This window comes from Malaya genurostris, chromosome 2, assembly GCF_030247185.1.
Source record: "Malaya genurostris strain Urasoe2022 chromosome 2, Malgen_1.1, whole genome shotgun sequence".
In the NCBI taxonomy this organism is placed as follows: domain Eukaryota; kingdom Metazoa; phylum Arthropoda; class Insecta; order Diptera; family Culicidae; genus Malaya; species Malaya genurostris.
The window spans coordinates 278,505,835-278,528,934 of NC_080571.1; the positions used below are offsets into that span (position 1 = coordinate 278,505,835).

The 23,100-nt window shown below is 36.0% G+C and overlaps 2 protein-coding genes across 6 annotated transcripts in view; one reads left to right on the forward strand and one right to left on the reverse strand.

Moving 5' to 3' along the window:
- Nucleotides 1–23,100, forward strand: part of LOC131430237 (rab3 GTPase-activating protein catalytic subunit) — a 507,058-nt gene that overhangs the window by 150,596 nt on the left and 333,362 nt on the right. The window lies entirely within an intron of this gene.
- Nucleotides 1–23,100, reverse strand: part of LOC131430239 (leucine-rich repeat and fibronectin type-III domain-containing protein 3) — a 461,469-nt gene that overhangs the window by 144,588 nt on the left and 293,781 nt on the right. Inside the window, exon 3 of one of the 4 annotated variants that reach the window (XM_058595032.1) lies at nt 22,861–22,948. The exons of the other annotated variants lie outside the window; for them this stretch is intronic. The gene's annotated coding sequence lies outside the window, so the exon portion shown is untranslated. The remainder of the gene's footprint in view (nt 1–22,860; nt 22,949–23,100) is intronic. 4 annotated transcript variants of the gene reach the window in all.

The following is a 23,100-nucleotide window of genomic DNA, read 5'->3' on the forward strand; positions in this document are numbered from 1 at the left end:
ATTCCGGTCAGTAGTCATTGTCAGTAGACCCTGGCCAATTAATTTCGGCCTTCCTGGTTCCCGGTTTTAGATTGACGACCGAAGATTGTAGCCATAGACTAAAAAATGGATCCCTGTTCCTTTTCTCGAACTGACTTCGATTATACCGGTTCCCGGATTCTGGTATCGTAAGCAAAAGTGGAACTCACTTAGTTTTCTCAGAGATGGCCTTACTGACCTGAGTACTTTTTCACTCTTTTGTAGGTTATACTAGTTTATGGACGTCCTTTTTGTTTTCAAAAGTCAAAGAACATTGTTTTGTAGAATGTTACACATTTATATATGAGAATATATGAGATATGAGAAATGCATCAGTACACCACAAGATGGATTGAAACAGTTTTTTTTCTAGTTTTTGAAAAGCATCCTACTTTTGTCAGTCTAAAAATCCAGACTCAAGTCATTTCTTTGTGTGATTTTTGAAGAGACAGAAGTGACTATTTTCAATGTTCAAGTTTATTCTAAATCACAATTCGGATATTGTGGAAAGGTGGACGGATCTAATTGTTACAAAATACAAAACAACAACCACCGACAGAACAGACACATTGTTATATTTTTTTCGACCAGTCTCGTATCACACAGAGATGCAAATATATCGTAAATTACTATTTGCCGCTGCTGAAGCACAACACACGGTTAGCCGAAATAAATCAACGAACGAGTATATGTATTTAAAAGATACGATAAAACGATTTTGTTGTTTACGCCGGGGAACGCTTGTGTATGTGACATGATTCGGATAGCTTCGGGGCTAACGTAATGTATCAACGAAAATAAGCGGAAAATGATTCCACTCTCGTGGGAAATGAGACAAAGGAAAGAAATGAACGTGATATGTCGGGAATAAATTTTTTTAATTCGTGAAAAGTGCAACCATTTTTGTGTCGCTATCAATATCGTTTTGGTAAATAAATTATTCTTTGTGGGGCTGAAGCGGTGTGGTCCGATAAAATCATTTCATCCCCATGTTAATCCCTCAAACGAGTCACGGTGAATTAATTCGATATTTAATCAACTTTTATGAAAACTAATTAATTTTATTACCTTGTGTTTCAAGTCAAAACCGAAAATGAATGCGGCTTTACAATTTGCTTGGAATGCACTGTAATGTTTTTTTTATCATAATTAAATATCATTTTCGAGTCTGGCCGGGAACAATGTCAATTTACTACGGGAGTGAATCTATGAAGGAAAAACTGTAGCGCCTCATTCGAGACATTTTTTTTTTCATAGAATTGCACATTTTACATTGCTTTTCAATACTTCAAGTTGAAGGATTCGTCTTTCGAAAAGAAGTAGCTATGCGTGTCGGAGAAAATTTGTCGGTATTAGTTACTTCATTTTATGGATCTTTTGCAAATTTTTCATTGAGTTTTTTTTTTCTCAGGATTATTTATTACGATGCTACTTTAAGGAGTTAATGGCATTGCTTCAAAACTGTGCAAAACAAGAATAATTACATTTTGGGTAGCAGAAATTTAAATTGATATTCAAATCTATTCAATATACGTTTTTTTTAACCCAAGTTTTAACTTTCCGGTCTTTCTCCGGGGTTTATATAGATATTATTGCACTTTGAAATTTTCGAAAATGGATCCAACTGTATCCAAAGAAATTTCAAATAGGCTTATAAATTCTACGTATACAATAAAATTTTTAAAACAGTGAGTTTAAATAGAACCTCACTGCTCATCCATGCACCCAAAATCTGAACCGATATTGCACAAAGTTTCAAAGATTTTTCATTTCTTTAACAAGAAGATTGGAACTTATAAACTGATACTCATAGGCCTGTGTCTCTCAGGGAATTGCATTGCGACTAAGATTCAAACGTGATAGTGACATTGTCTCTATCGTTCAACAGTAAATTTTTCACGCTGTATTGAGTATTGTTATGTAATTGTAAAATTGTAAAATATTCAATGATCGCTTAGTTTTGATGATGCTGTACTCTGTGAATTGGCTGCCAAGTCTGTTGCACAGGAAGATCAAATTCCACAAAAGCAATGTAATGCCAAGACTTTGCTTCGTTGTCGAGCTCCAAAGATTTGTCGTCTTCTTTAAAGCAAAACAATAGGCTTCGTTCTTATTTGGTCGGATTTTACATCTTGCCACTACAGAATAATCCGATGAAGATAAACCCATCAAGCATAGTCGTGCTCTTTCCAATAGAAAAATATTGAGCCAAGACGCACAAAAAAACAGTTTTTAGCGAGATGCAGTTCAATGGAGGTTGAACAAAACTTCCTGGAATTAGTCATACGGAAGGATAGTATACCAAAGTTAGCTGGGAAATAGGAATGAATAGTAAAAAACTGGTTAGTGCTTGGTGTTTTTAATACAATTTGATCTAATGTTTCTGCAATTGGATCATAATAGATTATTATTTTGTTGCACACGGACGAACTATCTTAAAATGAAAAAGGAGCACAAATTATTAATGAACCTTATTGTTACAGATGGAACGTAAGTAAACTACCCTATCTCGTAAACGTAATTTTGAAAAAAGAGGGTGGGTAATGTCAAAAATATAACTGGAGAACGTGAATACAAATAAATCTGAAACTCTCGCTTTTTTCACTCTTCCGAATATCGATAACTGTTCGTATTAGTTGATTGAATGTGTGAATTTTGCATGTTTTTACTGCTTCGCTTTCAGAATTGTAACGGTGCCTCTATACTAAAGTTTGATTTATTGGCGACAATAATATTCTACCACACAACTAAATAACTCGTTACAAATGAGAGTAGAAAAATACAATAAACAATGTTATATTTGATATGTTTACGTTTCGTCTTTGACTCATCAGTGCATAGCAGTTCAAATTGAACTGCTTTATGCTAAACTCGGCAGTTCAATTTGTACCGCTAAGCAGACGTAAAGTTTCTGCTAATTATAGAACACTTTTTTTTCCTTTGCATCGAAATGCAATGTCTATACTGTAATATTTTTTATTGCAAATTTACACATTCGGTGGAGGAAATCTTTGCATAATGGTTTGGGAATATTTGAATGGTTCTAAAAAACGATTTATGGACTTTAGACTACTTAAGTTACCACTAAGCAGTTCAATTTGAACTGCTCTGCACTGACGAGTCGAAGACGAAATCTAAAGAATAGCGATTTAAGGAATTTATGTTGTGTTTACAACTGTTGAGCACTTTTTGCCATCATTTATATATTTGAATCAGAATCTAAGTTCTGGACTAGGATTCAGGAACTGGATTTGAATTTGAAAACTTAACTCAGTTGCATAATCAGGAATCCAGATCAATAACTTACTTCATGAATTTAGTTCTATAATTCAGGCTAAGCATTTTCAGAATCCAGATTCAAAATTTAATTCTAGAACTGAAATCATAATTCAAACTCCGAACATAAAATTAAGAAACTGAATTCAATTTAAAAATTAAGTTTTAGAATCCAAATTTAGTTCCAGCATCCAAAATCAGAGCTTAAAGCTAAAATTTAGATTCAGAATCCAGATCTCAAATTCATATTTTGAGGTTTGCTCCAAGGTTCAGAAGTGGCATCTCTGGAACGGGATTCCGAATTCGAAATACGAACATAATTTAAGGCACTAAAATCAAGTTAAGAAACCAATTTCGATATTATAGTTCCAGAATTTTGAAATCAGTTCCAGAAGCTTAGTTTTTCTGAGCCTGTTTTTTGGAACAGAATTCGGAAACTACATTCTAAACCTGAAAACCTGATTCAGAATTCAGATGGACCACAATCCGGGTTCATAATTCAGTTTGTTGCTGCTGTTGGCGGCAGCCTAAATAGTCTCAGTAAATATATTTTTTCATGAAAATTAATTTTTATACGGGCTAAATTTTGACATATAATCAATCAGATTGGATTTATAGCTCACAAAAGTGTTTTTCCGCGTAAGCGAGGCTTATTACGCATATTCAGTAACATTGCAGAAACCAAAAGTATCAGCAATCGTACTTCATTATTGATCAATTGCTGGAAAAAAATGTACGGATAGAAAAAAAACGAACTTTCAAACGAGCGAAGAAAGAAGTTCAGCCATCTCCGACAAAATTGAGCGTATAGAAAAAGTGCGGTTTACCGGTTACGTCACTTCTCTGATCATATCTCCCGAACCGTAAGTTTCAGCCATGTGATCTCCGTACTTGATCCACAACGAAATGATAGCTTTGAACCAGGCTTAAGCTTGTTGAAATTGGTTCAAAATCTTCAAGAAAATTGAGCGCATGGATAAAACGCGATAAATAACAAAAATATACACACACCAAAATTTCCTGATCTCGTCGAACTTAGTCGAATGGTATAAAATACTACGAGTCGCCGGAGCTTCGATCAAAAGTCGGTTTCACCAGTAATTTCTTATCCTTTGCATGAAGAACGACAAGACGTTTTAGTTTAGCGGAGACTTCACCAGCGAGTTCCATTTTAAAATCTGAGAACAGAAAATAGCCGCTGGGGGCTAAATCTGGTGAATATAGTGGATGCGTTTAGCAATCCTAGTATCATTTGGTTAAATTTAGTCACCGTAACGATCAACACGGAGCATTTGATTAGCAGTGAGAAAATGCTCCTCCCAATTTCCAAAAAAAATTTTTTTGTTGTGAATACGACTTACTTTACTAAGGGCATATTCAGGAGTGTTCTAGTTCTAGATGCATAATTTATGTCAGTTTTAAAATTTAAATCTAGAAATTATAACAAAATAAACTGGCAGCCCCAGCACCGTTTTATCAGTGTTTCAAATACAGAAAAAATAGAACGGCAGCGTATACCAGTTTTAAATTTGACAGTAGAACTGTTCGAAGAAATAAAACTAAAACAGCTTGCTGGGGGTACGTTTGTTTCAGTTTCAGTTATATTATGGATCACCCGTATGAATGTTGCAGCTGCTGAATTTGCTCTAAGTGCAGAGCTGCTAAATGTTACTATCAACTAGCATCTTTGCACGACGAAGATTGGAAAGTTTATGTCACTGGACTGCTGCCAACCAGGCTCTACCAATCATCATATATTGAGTGTCTGAGAGCCGATCTGTCATAACTTAAATTCTCTTGATATTATACTCACCAGGACGCTCATTGATTGCCGATGCGATTGATATTATCTTCATTTCTCCTGTCACTGCTTGATTACGATGTGACTAAATATTAATCCAGCAGCATAAACATTGAATTAAACTCATGTATACCAATAAACCTCGAAATCCGGTGACTTTTTACAAAGAACAATGAACTTTATCAATTTGTGTTTATGTTAGTACTCTCATGGATTTTTTTTACTTCAACAGGGAATAGGAGAATGAGAGAGAGAACAAAATGCGTCACCTGTCTTTGACTGAGTATACTTTTACTTGGTCATTGAAATATCGAGTATCTCATTTGACAGACACTTTGACCGTACCGATTACAGTTGACGATGATTTTAGTGAGTCTGTCAAGGTCATTTGACATGACTGACAATTTGCAGCTCTGACTAAGTGACGTCTTTTCTAAATGTACCCTTTGAGAGAGTGATAAGTTTTTTATCGTGAATGTCTCTTGTTGTATATTGTATTGCGAATATTATCATCAATTTATGATAACCTTTTTGGTTGTATAAATAGTTCAAAATTAATATTTTCTGATATGTTTGATATCAACGAGTATCAAAGAAGAAAACTCATGACGCCTTTTTAGTACCTGGGTAGGTATAAAAGGTTAACACTTGACATATTTCGTTAATTATAGTCTGCGCAGTTGACTAAGCAGGAATTAAAGCAAGTGCATCATTCTGGTTGGTTCAGATCCAGAACGCAGTTCCAATTCCAGTATCAAGAATTCAGTTCAGTGTCGAATCAATTGCAGAACGTTTGCAGAGCCTGTTTCCCTTCAAAGAAGATCATCCGACATTGCGTCGTCCTGTTGCTGGTCGTTTGCATTGAAACAAAATACAACGAAAAGCGGACAACGATGGGAAACATTATGCAAAATCAGCCCTTCTAATCGCTCTAAATGTTATCTAAAGAACTACAGGGTCTGCCATATAACTTTTTTTTAAACATGCAATAAAACACAAACGGTTCATTCGATTTGAAAAAAAAATTTCATATTAGAAATTAAAGTACAATCCTTACGGTTAATTGTGGAATATAATTTCATTCAAATGGCTGCCTCGGCTGGCCTTGCAGTACGCCATACGGTCGGTCCAGTTTTTAAGTACATTTTCGATTGTATGCAGCTTCGTAAATCGGAGATAAAAATCATCAGATTGGTTCAAATCTAAATAAAATGGATTAGCTTTGAGCACCTTTTCCAGTGCAAAATTCGCACCAAACGAGTGCGAATAAAACCAGCATTTGACTGCTTCGCGTTCGAGAAAAATGCTCCGATCAGTGTTTAATATCGTAGAGAATTCCACAATTTGGCTCTTCTGAGTGCCAGAAATGAGTCCCGTACAACATTTTGATAGTTTCTTCCACTGAAATATGCAAATCCGAAATTAAATAATCGGCAACAAAATTCTGTTGGATAGGTTCCTCCAAAAAACTTATTTAAAAAAATTATTTTTACTGTTTAGATAATATTTTAAAATTATTCGTTTTACAGACAAAAGTACATCAAAATAAATTTGTTTTTTTTAATATGGCGGCTCTGGAAACAGTTGCTCAAACTCGTTCGTTTTTTTGTGTGGGTGGTTTTAGAAAAACACATGGAATTCTGTTTTGGCCATTGTTTTTAATTTTTCATACGTACCATCACCTAAAACCACAATAACTAACACACCAATGACTAAACGAATGTAATAAAATTTTAACAGTGGCCATCTGAACGATGCCTCTATTGAACGCTAGAGAGATTAATAATGAGTGACGACATCTGTCTATCAGACCATGGACTTTTTACCCCACGTGTTAAGTCTAGTACTTTGTTTCCCCAGAAATCTGTGAATCGAATATACTTCTCAATTTTTTCACAATTGCATTCAATGAAGAATCTGTCTGACAACTGAGTGCGTTCTATGAATATTATGTCACTTTCTAGTACTTTCTAGTAGCTTTTCAGATGAATGTTATATCACTTTCTAGCGCATACCATATGCGTTCACGTAAACAAACCATTGAGCTCGGAGAGTTAGCAGTGTGAGGTTTCCGTCTGCTGGATGATGCTGCAAAATTTCCAGTCAAGTTGATTTCAAATGGGTAAGCTCTTTTGACTTAGCGATTCGTTTCGTTCGGTTTTATTTGCATCAGTGGCGCATCGTACCGTGCGATGAAATGCATCGATTCGGGCTTGTGCCCTTATGTGCCCAACCGGATTCGATAGCGGCTGAAGTGCCCTCGTGCTGCATTTCATAGCCCATCCAAACGTGTTTGTTTTTGTTTGCGGTCTATTTGTACGTGTTGCACCAATGAAAGTATGTACTTTGCTTTCATTCGATTTTGAACCCTTAGAGAACTTTGTTACAATTTTTCATCCAAATGAAAGGAATTAATTTCTAGAAATTTTGTTAAAGTATAATATGTTTTTGGTATTTTAAACGCGGTGCATCAAACGATAGATTACAAAGCAGTATAGCAGTATAATTTCGAAGCATTTGAAGAATTTGGATTGAAATGGAAATACAACTTTCACAATTCCTTAATTTTAGCAGAAGGAGTTCATTATGCACTAAAGTTTATTTTTTCAATTCCGCAACTATTAATTACTGTATTAATGTATAAAGTTGTCTTGTTGTTTTTCTTTGTCTATGTATATGTTTGTTACGGAAAAAACTCAACAGATTACGATCAATCTTGGCATTTGTACTTTTTGCTCTACAGAGGTGACCGTAGAGATATTTCAAAGAGAGTGTGTGTTAAGTGTCCCTAACAGTGCTGGAAACGGTCCCTTCACGTGACAGTTTTAAGTGAAATTCCTATGTTGGTACCTAAAACTGTAGATGTTTACTTTGAATGTCGTGTGCTGGAAACTTTCATGTTGCCTACTATTCGGGCTGTCGCACATGAATGTCGCACGAACCATACAGATGAAAGTCGCATGTGACAGTCATGAGCGAGCGCTTCATGAATGTAGTGGCGGCAGTCTTACTCGTGTTGGACGATGAATGTAACGAAAGAATGATAGTCCTCAATAGAATCGGCTGCATTTTGTCTTCGGTACGAATTTCATTTCTGGCAATAAACTTTCATGAAGAAATCCAAAACGCCGTCATTAGTGATAGTTTTCATCTCGATACTGTTCCATGAAATGGTCAAATTTCATACCATTATTGCAAAAGGAGAACGTCAATGTCAATGAAAAAGCGCGGGTTAGGGTTGTCAATCAACGAAAATTCTCAATTTAAAAAAAAACATGAATTAAATGGAAAAAGAAGTGAATATTAATCGAAAATCACAACATTTAAACATTTACTAGATGCATAGGGTTGTCAACTGACGCCAATTTTCAATTTTTGAAAAAAAAAATGTAAAATAGCAATAAATAAAAAGTAAGTCTTTAGAGTACAAAATTTACTATATTCATGTACTTTAAAAGGGCATAGAGTTGTCAACCAGCAAAAATTTACTACTTTTGAACAGTTTCTAGTTTTATTTCAATAAAAAGTAAAGTCAATAGTTGAAGAAATTTACCAAGAAAAAATTCAAATTACTTTCGTAATAATCGAGGATGTCAACAAAATCAAGAAACAAAAAAAGTTTATGTAATTTAAAATTCATTACGTAGAATAAGTTGACGATATTTCAGATTTTCCACATAATTTTTATCTAATGTACATTATTCGACATAATATAATGGATATTCATATCGACATTTGTAACAAACCTTAGCAATATGAGTATTCTTCGAAAGGATTTGATAAGTGGATGTAAGAAAACGACGTTAGAAGCCGTTTCAAAATCCAAGATGGCGGCTTCCGGCGTATTGATATTCGTTACAAACCATCACAATATGAATATTTTTCGAACGGATTTGATGAATGGATGTTAGAAAACGACGTTAGAAGCCGTTTCAAAATACAAGATGGCGGCTTCCGGCATATCGATGTTCGTTACAAACCATCACAATATGGGTATTTTTCGAACGGATTTGATGAATGGATGTTAGAAAACGACGTTAGAAGCCGTTTCAAAATCCAAGATGGCGGCTTCCCGCATACCGATGTTCGTTGGAAACCATCACAATATGAGTATTTTTCGAATGGATTTGATGAATGGATGTTAGAAAACGACGTTAGAAGCCGTTTCTAAATACAAGATGGCAGCTTCCGGCGTATTGAGATTCGTTACAAACCATCACAATATGAATATTTTTCGAACGGATTTGATGAATGGATGTTAGAAAACGACGTTAGAAGCCGTTTCAAAATACAAGATGGCGGCTTCCGGCATATCGATGTTCGTTACAAACCATCACAATATGGGTATTTTTCGAACGGATTTGATGAATGGATGTTAGAAAACGACGTTAGAAGCCGTTTCAAAATACAAGATGGCGGCTTCCGGCATATCGATGTTCGTTACAAACGATCACAATATGAGTATTTTTCGAATGGATTTGATGAATGGATGTTAGAAAACGACGTTAGAAGCCGTTTCTAAATACAAGATGGCGGCTTCCGGCGTATTGATATTCGTTACAAACCATCACAATATGAATATTTTTCGAACGGATTTGATGAATGGATGTTAGAAAACGACGTTAGAAGCCGTTTCAAAATACAAGATGGCGGCTTCCGGCATATCGATGTTCGTTACAAACGATCACAATATGAGTATTTTTCGAATGGATTTGATGAATGGATGTTAGAAAACGACGTAAGAAGCCGTTTCTAAATACAAGATGGCGGCTTCCGGCGTATTGATATTCGTTACAAACCATCACAATATGAATATTTTTCGAACGGATTTGATGAATGGATGTTAGAAAACGACGTTAGAAGCCGTTTCAAAATACAAGATGGCGGCTTCCGGCATATCGATGTTCGTTACAAACCATCACAATATGGGTATTTTTCGAACAGATTTGATGAATGGATGTTAGAAAACGACGTTAGAAGCCGTTTCAAAATACAAGATGGCGGCTTCCGGCATACCGATGTTCGTTGGAAACCATCACAATATGAGTATTTTTCGAATGGATTTGATGAATGGATGTTAGAAAACGACGTTAGAAGCCGTTTCAAAATACAAGATGGCGGCTTCCGGTATATCGATGTTCGTTACAAACGATCACAATATGAGTATTTTTCGAATGGATTTGATGAATGGATGTTAGAAAACGACGTTAGAAGCCGTTTCAAAATCCAAGATGGCGGCTTCCGGCATATTGATATTCGTTACAAACCATCACAATATGAATATTTTTCGAACGGATTTGATGAATGGATGTTAGAAAACGACGTTAGAAGCCGTTTCAAAATCCAAGATGTCAGCTTCCGGCATATCGATGTTCGTTACAAACGATCACAATATGAGTGTTTTTCGAATGGATTTGATAAATGGATGTTAGAAAACGACGTTAGAAGCCGTTTTTAAATACAAGATGGCGGCTTCCGGCATATCGATGTTCGTTACAAACGATCACAATATGAGTGTTTTTCGAATGGATTTGATAAATAGATGTTAGAAAACGACGTTAGAAGCCGTTTTTAAATACAAGATGGCGGCTTCCGGCGTATTGATATTCGTTACAAACCATCACAATATGAGTATTTTTCGAACGGATTTAATGAGTGGATGTTAGAAAACGACGTTAGAAGCCGTTTATAAATCCAAGATGGCGATTTCCGGCATATTGATATTCGTTACAAACCATCACAATATGAGTATTTTTCGAATGGATTTGATAAATAGATGTTAGAAAACGACGTTAGAAGCCGTTTTTAAATACAAGATGGCGGCTTCCGGCGTATTGATATTCGTTACAAACCATCACAATATGAGTATTTTTCGAACGGATTTAATGAGTGGATGTTAGAAAACGACGTTAGAAGCCGTTTATAAATCCAAGATGGCGATTTCCGGCATATTGATATTCGTTACAAACCATCACAATATGAGTATTATTCGAAAGGATTCGATGAGTAGAAGTTGAAAACGGTACTTACAGTCGTTTCAACATCCAAGATAGCGGGAATGAGAGTAAGTTGCATTATCTTTTGGTGCAAATTTCATTTTCGTTATAAACTGTCATAAAGAAATTAATAACGACGTATTCGTGATTGTTTTCATTTCGATACTCTTATAAATCTTATATTCTTGCTGTGGAGGCGATCAAAAACCGCAGTTTTGTGGTTTTTCAAAAAGATGTTTTTTGGCACAAGCACACCAGCATGATGTAATCGCTTGCCTACAGCTGGTTGTCACTAGTATCAAAATTTTCGATCGTTCTGAATTAAATGCTAGCGAGTGATGCTGGTGAAGAAATTCAAGATATCGACAGAATGAAAATCTTGCACTTTTCAACGGAATTCATAATTTGTTCCGATAAATGGAGACAATATAAAAAATTAGGAATACAGATAGTAGTATTATACAGCAATATTAGTATATATTAATACAACAATAAATTTCACAACAAATGCACATCTTGTTTAGAACGATTCAAGTAGGATTTCTTATTGTTTGTAATATGACAAATGCTGATTCAAAAATATTTTTAAGAAGTAATAAGTTTGGAATGATATGTTATTGCGTGCAACGACTCTGTTTTTGAAATCCAAAGATAAATTTTAAGCAAAGTCGAAGTTTGCTGGGACAGATAGAAGAGTATAAATTTAAAAACCTGAAAAAAAGAAATTTTTTTATTTGTATGACTGTTGACAAGTGTCTTCTCATTAGACTTTATCAAAATATGCGACAATTTTCTTATTTCGCTCTTAAATCGAAATTAGATTATAGCAATAAAAAGTCCATTTGAAAAAGTATGATGTTTTTCTACTACAAATCAAATCAAAAATAAATTCAATCGTATCGTGCAACATTACCTGGAGCGTTGCGATGTATTGTACGTGTTTTATAACAGCAATAGAAGACATCATATAATCAAGATATTCAGCTCTCATATTTTCCGAACAAATCATTAGCGACATACCTTTTTGATAGCATGGTGCTGCCAGTTGTGTCCGCATCGTAACTCGTACATACAAGTAGATGAGAAAATGTAAAATTCGCGCGTGAAAATAACAGCACTGCATACAGGGCTTGTATTGTGAATCCTCAAACAAACGAAGCAACAAAAAAACACCCGCTGAGAATACTTTGCTTGACATAACTGAATGAGAGTTCTATATTAGAGAGAAACTGGATGCGTGAGAGTATATGCTACTGAGCAGACCAGTTCCCTGGTTTGGTAAATTGCCTGTGCTCTCAGTCTCAATTAACACATGAACTAAGCAATCCATGGCAATGCAATTAAATGAAGGCTTCGCTCTCGTCAGTACTGTACGAGAATGAAGAATTTTGCTTCACGGCGTGCTACAAGATGCGAAGCAAGGTCATACAGGCAATATTTACGGTGTCTTTTTAGTGTAGGTTTGCAGAAATCATTTTTGAACATAACGTTTGTACTCCAAGACCAAATTTGATCACATTTCAAAAATATTTCAGACATTTTATAGCATAAATTTTGCATTTGAGTCCGTTTTCAAACGATCCATTTTTTTCTTGGAAGATTATACTGTGTATATATCCTACAAACACAAGAAGCAATGTTTTTTCAATTAATATTCATTGGAACTAAAAGTTATCAATCTAGTTTTCTCATAGGCATCTTCAATATGCGAACCATTCATCAAAGGCTAACCTCATGAAGCATACTCATCAGCTGGCAGACATGTTCAGGAACTAATGAACGTACGAAGCAGCTCTCCTTGCTTGGGTTGCGCTGTGAGTTCTACATAACATACGAATGTATGACATACACTTGACATGATATGTCAGCTGTTTTTCAAAGAAGGGCGAATCTTACATAAGTAAACAAATCGAGTTGGCAAGCGTTTAAATTATGCTGGTGTGCTTGTACCAAAATACTGGCAGCCAACAGAAATGCAAACTGGCCATATCGTAGTCATAGATCAATATTGGCGTTCTTTTCCATTCAATTCATGTTTAAATTTTTTTTGGAAGGTTGTGAATATTCGTTGGTATGAGCAAAATCTAATGATTTTCGATCCCTTAATTCCGTTGTAGTTCAAATATTATTACAATGTTATTTCTTCAAAAATTGTTTGCTTTCGAAAAAGTACAAAACTACGATTTTCGATCGCCTTCATAACAGCAATATAAGATTTGGAAGAATATCGAGATGAAAACAATTTATGAATTTCTTTATGACAGTTTATAACCAAAAACTAAATTCGCTCATTCTGTCCACCATCTAGGATGTTGGAATTACTGTAAGCATCATTTTCAAGTTCTACTCATCAAATCCGCTAGAAAAATACTCATATTGGAATGGTTTCTAACGAATATCGATATGCCGGAAGTCGCCATCTTGTATTTAGAAACGGCTACTAATATTGTGATCGTTTGTAACGAACATCGATATGCCGGAAGCCGCCATCTTGGATTTTGAAACGGCTTCTAACGTCGTTTTCTAACATCCATTCATCAAATCCATTCGAAAAATACCCATATTGTGATCAATTGTAACAAACATCGATTTGCCGGAAGCCGCCATCTTGGATTTTGAAACGGCTTCTAACGTCGTTTTCTAACATCCATTCATCGAATCCGTTCGAAAAATATTCATATTGTGATGGTTTGTAACGAAAATCGATATGTCGGAAGCCGCAATCTTGGATTTTGAAACGGCTTCTAACGTCGTTTTCTAACATCCATTCATTAAATCCATTCGAAAAATACCCATATTGTGATGGTTTCTAACGAATATCGATATGCCGGAAGTCGCCATCTTGTATTTATAAACGGCTTCTAACGTCGTTTTCTAACATCCATTCATCAAATCCATTCATCAAATCCATTCGAAAAATACCCATATTGTGATCAATTGTAACAAACATCGATTTGCCGGAAGCCGCCATCTTGGATTTTGAAACGGCTTTTAACGTCGTTTTCTAACATTCATTCATCAAATCCATTCGAAAAATACCCATATTGTGATCAATTGTAACATCGATATGCCGGAAGCCGCCATCTTGTATTTAGAAACGGCTTCTAACGTCGTTTTCTAACATCCATTCATCGAATCCGTTCGAAAAATATTCATATTGTGATGGTTTGTAATGAACATCGATATGCCGGAAGCCGCCATCTTGGATTTTGAAACGGCTTCTAACGTCGTTTTCTAACATTCATTCATCAAATCCATTCGAAAAATACTCATATTGTGATCGTTTGTAACGAACATCGATATGCCGGAAGTCGCCATCTTGTATTTAGAAACGGCTTCTAACGTCGTTTTCTAACATCCATTAATCAAATCCATTCGAAAAATACTCATATTGTGATCGTTTGTACCGAACATCGATATGCCGGAAGTCGCCATCTTGTATTTAGAAACGGCTTCTAACGTCGTTTTCTAACATCCATTAATCAAATCCATTCGAAAAATACTCATATTGTGATCGTTTGTAACGAACATCGATATGCCGGAAGCCGCCATCTTGGATTTTGAAACGGCTTCTAACGTCGTTTTCTAACATCCATTCATCAAATCCATTGGAAAAATACCCATATTGTGATGGTTTGTAACGAACATCGATATGCCGGAAGCCGCCATCTTGGATTTTGAAACGGCTTCTAACGTCGTTTTCTAACATCCATTCATCAAATCTGTTCAAAAGATATTCATATTGTGATGGTTTGTAACGAATATCAATACGCCGGAAGCCGCCATCTTGTATTTAGAAACGGTTTCTAACGTCGTTTTCTAACATCCATTCATCAAATCCATTGGAAAAATACCCATATTGTGATGGTTTGTAACGAACATCGATATGCCGGAAGCCGCCATCTTGTATTTAGAAACGGCTTCAAACATTGTTTGCTGACATCCACTCATCAAAACTTTTCATTTTATTATTCAATTATTATTTGATATTTTTTTCAAAAATTCCCTTTTTGCATTCGTTGACAACCCTACGCACCTTGACAAAGTTAAAAGCTACGGTCATTGATCCCCTCCACAGCAGCAATTTGAAATTCAACCATTTCATGGAACGGTATGGATATGAAACCCGTCACTAATGACGCCGTTCTGAATTTCTTCATGAATGTTTGTTGCCAGAAATGGAATTCGTACCGAAGACAAAATGCAGCCGATTCTATTGAGGACTATCATTCTTTCGTTACATTCATCTTCCAACACGAGTAAGACTGTCGCCACTACATTCATGAAGCGCTCGCTCATGACTGTCACATGCGACTTTCATCTGTATGGTTCGTGCGACATTCATGTGCGACAGCCCGAATAGTAGGCAACATGAAAGTTTCCAGCACACGACATTCAAAAAAAATGTCAGCAGTTTCCAGCACTGGTCCCTAATAGGGAGGGTTGTGATTAAATAGATCTTTTTTGATGAGAATCGATACTTTTTGAAAACCATAAATACTTCTTGTACAACTCAGACATGATCTTAATGGTATTTTTAGGGAGTAGATGCAGTCAGTGTTTGTATGACCCAAAACAACTCTGAAACAATTCAAAAGGTTACCACCAAACTTGGCACTAGTAACAGATCGACTGAAAAGTTCGTATCGTTTCTATGAGAGGGCGCCACTAGAATTAAATCCATACCATTTTCAGTTAGTACCAACCTTCAAAAGATACGTGTATAAATTTGACAGCTGTCTGATTATTAGTTTGTGAGATATTGCATTTTGAGTAAAGCTACTTTTGTTATTGTGAAAAAAATGGAAAAAAAGGAATTTCGTGTTTTGATGAAACACTACTTTTTGATGAAAAAAAGTGCCGCCGATACCAAAAAATGGCTTGATGAGTGTTATCCAGACTCTGCACCGGGCGAAGCAACAATTCGTAAGTGGTTTGCAAAATTTCGTACTGGTCATATGAGCACCGAAGACGATGAACGCAGTGGACATCCAAAAGAGGCTGTTACTGATGAAAACGTGAAAAAATCCACATTTTTTGATTTGTGATTTTCAATGACCGTAAAGTGAAGTTGATCGAGATAGCTGACACCCTAAAGATATCGAAGGAACGTGTTGGACATATTATTCCCGAATATTTGGATATGAGAAAGCTTTGTGCAAAATGGGTGCCGCGTGAGCTCACAATTGATCAAAAACAACAACGAATTGATGAGTGTTTGGAGCTGTTATATCGAAATAAAACCGAGTTTTTTCGTCGATATATAACAATGGACGAAACATGGCTCCATCACTTCACTCCGGAGTCCAATCGACAGTCAACTGAAAGGACTGCACGCGATGAACCGAACCCAAAGCGTGGAAAGACTCAACAATCGGCCGGTAAGGTTATGGCGTCTGTATTTTGGGATTCGCATGGTATAATTTTCATCGACTACCTTGAAAAGGGAAAAACCATCAACAGTGACTATTATTTAGCGTTATTAGAGCGTTTGAAGGACGAAATTTCAAAAAACGGCCTCATTTGAAGAAGAAAAAAGTTTTGTTTCATCAAGACAATGCACCGTGTCACAAGTCGATGAAAACCATGCTGAAATTGAACGAATTGGGCTTCGACTTGCTCCCTCATCCATCCAGATTTGGGCCCCAGTGACTTTTTCCTGTACTCAAACCTCAAGAGAATGCTCGCTGGTAAAAAATTTAGATGCAATGAAGAGGTAATCGCTGAAACTGAGGCCTATTTTGAGGCAAAGAACAAATCGTACTACAAAAATGGTATCGAAAAGTTGGAAGATCGCTATAATCGCTGTATCGCCTCTGATGGCAATTATGTTGAATAAGAAAAACGAATTTTGGCAAAAAAATGTGTGTTTCTATTAAACAATACGAACTTTTCAGCCGAACTGTTATCTCTTGCTGTTTATAGGTTGCCGTAAGATAATTTTAAGGGGGGGTTGAGATTTAGTAAGTGTTCTAACACATAGATGGCTCTAGATTTATTGCAGTCACCTTTTTTCAGTGAATACTAACCTTTAAAAGACAGCTGTTAAAATTTCATATCCTATTCATTAATTTGTGAGTTGTGCTAAGAGTGACGCTACTTTTGTTATTTTCAGAACAATTTCATGTTTTAATTTTATGCTGCTTCTTGATGGGAAAAAATACCGTTATAGCGAAGCAATGACTTGAAAAGTGTTATGGAGACAGCGTTCCTTCAGAAAAAAAATAAAACTTTCGTTTGCTAACTTCAAACGTGGTCGTAGAGACACCGATGATGCAGAACGCAGCGGACGTCCAAATGAGGCGGTAACATGCTGGCTTTATATTGCATGAGCATTTGACTATGAAAAAGCTCTGCGCGTTTGCTCACTGTTGACCAAAAACGAGAACGTTTTGATGATTCAGAGCATAGGCCATGTTTAAACGTAACAAACCGAAATTTTTGCGTCGATATGTGACAATGAATGAAACATGGATTCATCATTCCACTCCGGAATCAAAACGATCGCCATCTTAATGGACAGCAACCGGTGAATTTCTTTTAAAAAGTTCTTCGGTGGAAGACCCGATGGTTAAAACCAAGGTTAAATAATTTTATATACATACACTCTTCTTTCAAAGATTAATTTCAATTCAATTAATCTGAATCACTTGATTTAATAATTAAGATATAGCGTTTTTGAAAAATAACGACGCTTGAAGTAACATGTTTTCTAAGCAGTTTTGCGTTCCTTGCTCCAAGCTTGATTTCGTATTGGAAAATTGACTCCAATAAACTGCGTGCAAAAAAAAAAACGAGTGAATCATTCTTCATAAAAAATAAACTTAATATCACAATATTGTATATACGTTTGTGATAAACTACGGAATGATTTAACATTTTTTGCAAGAAAAAATCGTCTGAAACTCCGAACCAAAGTGGTGATTTTCATTTATAGTCGAATTCATTTTTAGTAACTTTGAAAATTTGTATAAAAAAAACTGCATGACTTCAAAAATTTGCATGAAAAAGATGCTAAAAAAAACAGCATAAAACGAGAGTTGAGTGAAGTCTTTTTTCATGCGGAGTATATATCCTCCGCATAAAATGAACGCATAGCTTTTAAAAATTGGCAATTATACCTTAATGGGCGGGTAGGGTCTAACACTTTTGAAAAATCATTTATTTTTTTCTTTATATTTTCTTATAGTAATACATTTCAAGAATATTCTGTGAAATTTTCAAGCCAATCGGAACAAAACTCAACAAGATATGGGCCTTTATCTTTGCTTAACTCATACTGTGAAGAAGTAAGAGTTCGGCGCACATGCCCAAGAGTTCTTCTTCGATTGACTGAAAAACTGCACAAAACGTTTTTGAAATGTTTCATTTAAACTAAATACAAAAGAAAAATATGATATTTTGAAAATGTTAGACCCTACGGGCTCCTTAGAGTAATAAATTGTTTCCTTCGGTTTTATAGACACAAAAACGCGTTTTTCTCGAAAGCAGGTTTTGAAAGTCCGTGTCCATCGCCATTCAAAAACTACTGCCACAATTTTTTTCAAATTTTGCACATACTTCCTACTTGAAAAATACCAGACCCCAACGTTTTCCCTTTTTGTTATTTGTTACTTTGGGGAAGTTTTACAGCTACAAAATGTCGGATTTTTTTGTGCAAAATCGTAGTTTTGACTTTAAACAACCACCAAAAATTCAAAAATAATAAAAAAAATCAAACGGCACGTTGGGGTCTACGAAAACATCTACTCTATATATAATGCTTTAATTTGTTGACTTCTGATTAGTCTGCGCTGAGATACAGTGGACACCGCAAATCATGATTTTTAAGAAGCGTTCTCGAAAATTCCCCTTATCACCTTATTTCTCAATATTTTTCCACGAAAAAATTACTAAATGTTGTTCGAATGATACTTTGTGTTATGCAAAACGTTTGAGTTTATTTTTTTTTAACGATAGTTGTGAGAAAAAAATCGCAAAAATGATGATTTTTTTCATCATTTAGACCCTACCCCCTCCTTAATGTATATAAAAATACATTCAGATATAGAGGGTGATTTTAAGAGCTGCATTGGTAGCTCTTGCAATCACTCCAGATGCGACATTTTTTTTGTTGACACCAATTCATGATTGAATTATAGACTAAACGACGATTAATGATTAAATTATACACCAAACTGAACAAGTTTGAAAATGACGCAAAACACGATTCACTCGTGATCTGTGAAAAACAGTGTTAACAAAAAGATACCAGCAAAAAATCACTTTTTATTCATAAAAAAAATTACGTTGCTGTTTGCCAAATGAAAGGTGTAGCCGTGCTTAGACCGTTCGTTATCTTTTATAGTTTTAATTCTGAGTCAGTCGGTGTATAGCAAACCTGTTCTTAATCCACCTAGAGGAGCGATAATGCCTTACGTCACATATTCCTTAAACGAGAACTATCAGCAATAATTCATTGGAGCTTGATCATAGGTCACTTTCTGAAACAATTGTACGGATGAAAAAAAATTATTTGTCGTTTACGTCACTTATGCGATTATATTTCCATAACTTGAAGTTTAAACCATATGATCGTTGAAATCGATCAACAACACTTTATTGGTCACACGCACCAAAGGATGCGGCCAACATAGATATTCTCCAATGCCATCTGTCTGACTTGCTAAGGAGAGTATCGAAAATAAGCTATCCACATACATTTGTGTTGTACGCAAGTATTTGTGATGGTTTTTCATGCTCAGATCACAGCATGCCGTGCGTTTGGCTGTCAGCTTTCGTTTGTTTACTTGTTCGTGCGGTTGAAATTCTGCGTTTTCAAAATGTCGCGTATTGAAAAGGAAGTGAAAATTAAGGTTCTGGACACATGGCTAAGTGAGAAGGGTATTACTATGCGAAAATTGGCGAAGCGGTTTGTAATTCATCATGCCAGTGTTAAAACCATCATTAATAGGCTTGGGGAACACTATTTTTTGGATGAGCTACCAGGATGAGGCAGAAAACTCGACTATTCCAACCCGAAACTGGACTATACAGTGGTATATCTAATCATGAAGAACAAATCAATGTCAATACGTGATTTAGTCAAAAAATCAGAAACGAGTGTCGGAATGATCCAGCGTATCAAGAGGCGAAATCACCTGAAAACTCACAAGAAGCAGAAAATCTCGAAACAAAGTTTAGAACAGAAGAAGCTAGTAGCAACAAGGACCCGGAAATTGTATTCGCGTCTTTTGCAGTGTCCGGATGCATGCGTTTTGATGGATGATGAGACTCATGTAAAGGAGAACTCAAAAACCCTTCCAGGTCCACAATACTTTACTGTCGTCGTTGGGGAGGATGTGAACGATGCGGACAGATCGATTCAAGTGGAGTAATTCGGTCGAAAGATACTGGTATGGCAAGCAATATGTTCCTGTGGTTTGAAGTCAACCATTTTTTACACTATCGGAACTATAAATGCAGAAATCTATCGATCTGAGTGTCTCCAGAAGAGTGCCTTTATATAAGAAGCATAGTACACCTCCACTGTTTTGGCCGGATTTAGCGTCGGCTCACTATGTCAAAACCACTCTCAATTGGCTTGCGGAAAAGGGTATAAATTTCGTTGAGAAAAATATCAATCCACCAAATTGCCCTCAATTTCGACCCATCGAACGTTATTGGGCAATCGTGAAGAGGGTTTTAAGAAGACTGGTAAGGCAGTTGGGAATATGTCGGCTGTTAAAAGAAATTTGGACTCAAGCGTCCAAAAAATGTGATTGTCACACTTGTCCGGAACTTGATGAAGAGCGTTCGATCAAAAGTTCGAGAACTCGTGAAGGAATAACTTAAATTTCATCCGGTTTTCATTATGCTCAAGTTTAACCTCGTACAATAAAGGATCACTTTTTAGTTTGAATAAAATATCGTTTTTTATCATAATTTGAAATAAAAAATTGTGGATAGCTTATTTTCGACACACTACTTATATTCAATTCACCGGCCACTACAAATCGTCAGCTGAAAGCTGGATTTTCAAGAGCCCGCGACTCCGATACGCCATTACCTAATGATATTATTCTAGTTTAAGTAAATGGTTAATTAAGATTAAAAATACTCTTGACATCTTAGAGCTTAAGCAGTGTGCCTAAAAATTATATTATATTATTGAATAAAAATACACTTTACTGGTTTCGAAGGAGCCTAAAATTATTGGAATCGGTTCATCCATATCTGAGAAAATTGAGTAGTCAAAAAATCTGGTGTTTTGTCGGATACGTCACTTATACCAGGAGTTATAGTCATTTGGTCTTCGAATTTGATCAATGATTCAATAGAAACTTTTATACGAGCCTTAGTTTTTTGTAATCGATTCAGTCATCTCAGAGAAAGTTGAGCGGTAGGAAAAAAATCCGTTTTGTCGGTTACGTCTATTATACCATTAAATTGCCGAAACTGTAAACGACAGCTATTTTATCTTCTATCTTAATTAATGGTTCAGTAGTAGTTTTCAAACAAGCCTAAGTGGTGATCTCGGTTCAGCCGAGCGGTGTGCGTTTTGAGCATCACCTTGGTAAAAATGTTACATTTTCCTATGTTCGACCACCCTACGCTTACTGAAAATGTCAAAAATTTATCAAAACCTAAGTGCTATTGATTCGGCTGGAGCTAAAAATTTAGCCTTCTCTCATTCCAATCGCCCTACGCGCACTGAACCTTTTTCAAAAACGATCAGTTTCTGTTCATCGACTAATTCATTCATAATGTATTCTGCAAAGGGATGTTATATATCGGCTATATAAATTCATTGCCCAACAATCTTCTGTTCGAGACTCATGTCAGATATATTCCATGTGCGAATTTTTCACTTAAATATCATCCAGGAGAAGTTCGCTAGTGAGCTTCACAGCTGATTTTTTTACAATTGATATCAGTTTCAGTGAACTTTTCTTTAGTAGGTTTTATGATCGATGATTCTTTGTCTGAAAATCACTTGTGAAAAATTTTAGGTCACAATTTTCGAAATTTTGATTTCTACTAACACTGAATATAGCGGATTCAGAAGGATCATCTTGAGCGTATAAATCTTAGTTTTAGGAAACTAGTCTATTTGTTCCAACCAAAGTGAAACCCAAACCATCGCACACCTCTCGGAATTTATAATTTGTTTACTATCCACGGATTTAAAACAACTTTAAAAGTGCAAACCATACCGGCAGTCGACCCCTACGGATACAAACGGCCGCTGTCGGTATTCCATGATAGCGTAATCAAACAATTTTCCTACCCGGGGAGCGGTTTCGCTTTCGGATGAGCCAAAAAAGAAAAACAACCGCTGTACATGTCGGAGATATCTTTTCCCGCTCGTTTTTTTCTTTTTCTTTTCGTCTTCTTTGGACCACCCGGACAAGTCAACATGCACTTCTTTTGCCAGAATCAGACGAGCAGAACGATTGCATGCTGCACGGCGATAAATAATGGAAAACTTTCCGAACGTGGAATTTTACGGTGATTAAAAAATCTCATTCGGAAGATTTGGCGCTCAAGTGTTTGCCGCTGCGCCCCGTTCGCTTGTTTCCCATTTTTTTGCACGTCTCATTTTCCTTGAGCTCTGGAGATAAATTGATTCATTTCGATCCAAAGATTTTCTGCAGGAGCTGCACCCAACGAATGGGCGCTTGCTGGCTGTCCGCCTATCCGCTGGCGGTTGGTGGAGCAAAATTTGAAAGAATCAATATAAGAAATGACTTTCGGATTAGACGCTGTCGGTGGTGTCATTTCTCTTACCGGTATTTCGACAGATGACGCTCGTAGAGGACGGTCCTCGGTGCTGGGAGCTTACATGATCGATGCTGGGAAGTTTGTGATTATTTACCTGAAACGAAATGAGAGAAGGAATGGATATTATAGGTTGGTTTAAAGAAGGATTTGTACGGAAATTGGGATGTCGTGCTCAATTTTCTGATAATACATTAGATGATACATGTTTTTTGAAACCTAGCTAGTAGTGGAAGATTTCAGTAAATT